Genomic DNA, 3,064 nt, shown 5'->3' on the forward strand with positions numbered 1-3,064 from the left:
TCCGCTAGTTACCATTGTTAATATTGTAATATTAGTTTCCGTATGCAGTCTCTTTTCTAATAATCTTTTGGTTATTTTGTTGAAGACTCACATGTGATAGAGATGATATAGAACTCTTCAATTTGCCTAGATCATATTAATCGAATTGCAATTACCCATTATTCTTTGCAATAATTAATATTAAATAGCAAAAAAGTAATTACTGATAATTTGAAAGGGATAATTCACGAGTTGATAATATGCAAATTAAACATTTATAGACAACAACACATCTTTTGCTGTTAAATGCTATTGCACATCCTTTTAAACTTGTATTTATAAAGGATGTGAGATATCAGGCGGCGTAAACTATCATGTTCTAAGCACAAGTAGTCCAATGAAACGAGATAGATTTATTAAAGTAAGACAGACATGAAAAATGTCAGAGAAACAGCCAAGGCAGGCATGGGATTCAACTATCACGAGGAGATGGTATGTAGAATGCAAAGGAGGTACATTAAGGTGTATCTATATACACATCAGATACAAGGTGGTGCTAATATTTAAAGCAGAATCACAAGAAGAGGAATTGATGAGTACCAAAATACAGTAGAACTATTTTAGCACTTCTTAAACCCAGTCATTTTTACCTAATTGATGGATGAATTGGCTATATAAAAGTAAAGATGGTGACGGCACAACATTTGTGGACAAGACTTGTGATGGCACTGTGTAAAAGTGAAGTGGGAAAAATTAAGCATCATAGTTCAAATGAGCAGGATGTGAAAGCAACTTCAGAGGTAAAACAAATCCAATTTAGCTCAACAAAGAAAAAAGTCATGAGGGGTAAGTTTCATTAACTAGAGCTAATTTGAACTTAGAAAATAGGAGGAGCATAACATAAGTTTATGTGATCAATGAGTATCCTCATAAACACACTTAGCATGCAGCATATGTGCCATATACTAGAAGAAACCAGAATAACTACCTCTGCGCCATCCATCTTGCATGAAAATCTTTTTCCTCGCCAAAATTTTATGCGAACGGAGCTCTTCTTTTGAAAGCCATCCCATGCAATATCTGGAGTTTGCCCAGAACACACTTGCTCATTCGTAGAACTAATCTGCAAAGTTATCATATTTATATTTTCTCATTGTTTCTTTTCAGAAGTGAGTGCAAACCAAAAGTCTTAGAAGCTTAAAAGTATTAGAGTCATCCACGCACCACAAATTCAGGTCCTTTAAGTCCCTCAAGGATTGCCATCTTATAAGTATTCCCATTATTTGTCCGAATAGCTACATATCCAACTGGATATGGGTGCCTGTCTTTACCCTGAGAATATAAAAGAGTGTATAAATATATAATAGTGATGACAAATACACCCCATCTCCTTCGGGACTAACTTCTAGCATAGATAGTTTATAAATTACTAACATTGTGTACCACGTGGAAGAGTGCAATACCATTTTTGTTTATCCAAATCATCCTTCATGAAAAATTGCACTCAGTTTAGCCAATCTGAATTTAACTTTATTTACTGAGTTAACCTTTCAGTATGAATGCATCACAACTGGTACTTCAGAAAATATAAAATCTTCCAAGTAATAATTCTCAATAAGTTACTTTGAATCAACCGTAACACTATGCAAGACTCTGATCCCAAACCACACACCCTCAAGGCCACAGAACCATATTTATAGGCTGAATATGAATAAAATCAGCAAAGTTGGAGAATAACAGCTCAAAGAACAAGTAATACTAGATTTGCAACTTAATTACAGAATTTTTATGGTATATGTGCATGTATATTAGTTCGGACCTAATTCTGTTTTGCAATAAATGTTACATTGCATCGTGTACAAAAGGTAACTAAGTATTTTATACCCAATTAGGAACAAATATACATGTACACAAGGTACTAGAAACATAAACCCTGATTAACTATTTTTTGCTAACGCAACATAAACACAAATTTATCATAGTTCCAAAGCTTCATATTCTACATTATAGCTCAAGTGTCCTTGTTAGCAAAATAGGAATAAATCTGAACAATTCACCTAAGCCCTGATATGAAAACACTGAATCAGATATTCACTGCATAGATACTTGTATGAGTCTAATTCTATCTGCGATCCATTTCTGCACAGCCGGCATCAAGAATTGGCTCGCATTCCAACAAATCATATTCAGCTGTGAATCCATAAAAACTGTCCTTGTGCCCTTGATTTAAGAAAAATCAAATATTAATAGCTCAAATACAATCATTCTTTCCTTCACAAGTACTAGATTAATCGATAATACGTCTACATGAACCTAATTCAATTGCATCGACTGAAGTCAAAAATCAGACTCATTCTACGGCTTAATCAGACATCAATCCAAATACAACTAATATGATAATCATATAATTCGTGGTAAATTAACTAAATAGATAAATCGGTAAAGCTTAAGAAATGTAATTAACAAACCCTAGATGAACTCCAATACTTCTTCTCCCATGGACCTTGATATAGTTTTCCGATAGAAAGGATATCCAAACCGTCTGACTTCTCATCGACGTCGTGCTCCGCCATTGTAATCGATCTGTGCTGTGTAGTGCGTATGGAGGAGGGAGAGACAAAGGAAGGAGTGAGTTGAATATGGCGGGAATTAAAAAGGTTAAAAAAATGGTGTTCGTGTTTCCCTCCAAAGAAGAGAGAGTATGTGAGACGTGAACACGAGTGTGAAAGAAAAATTAAAAACGACGCCGTTGCCGGGGATCGAACCCGGGTCACCCGCGTGACAGGCGGGAATACTTACCACTATACTACAACGACTGATTTGTGTAAGAATGATTAAAACTTATATATTAATTGATTTATTTTTACATACAAAGGGGAATTTATAAAAATAATTGGTTTATACAATCTTTTACCACAAAATAACCATATTTTAGAGGTTTTACCGAAATGACCACATGGATCGCCCCCGGGGGCGATCCCCCCATTAAGTCTTTAAAAAAAAATTCAAAAGTCGAGATTACTGTTCATTATCTCGTTGACCGTGTTTGACCTCATCTCCGGGGCGATCTGGGTTTTTTTTTTTT

General features: G+C 35.0%; 1 non-coding gene across 1 annotated transcript; it reads right to left on the minus strand.

The window, feature by feature from the left end:
* Window positions 1–2,723: 2,723 nt before the first annotated feature.
* TRNAD-GUC lies at window positions 2,724–2,795 on the minus strand. The gene has a single exon. It is a non-coding gene; the product is annotated as a tRNA-Asp (tRNA).
* Window positions 2,796–3,064: the final 269 nt, after the last annotated feature.

Source organism: Cynara cardunculus, assembly GCF_001531365.2.
Source record: "Cynara cardunculus var. scolymus isolate 2C chromosome LG 12, CcrdV1, whole genome shotgun sequence".
In the NCBI taxonomy this organism is placed as follows: Eukaryota; Viridiplantae; Streptophyta; class Magnoliopsida; order Asterales; family Asteraceae; genus Cynara; species Cynara cardunculus.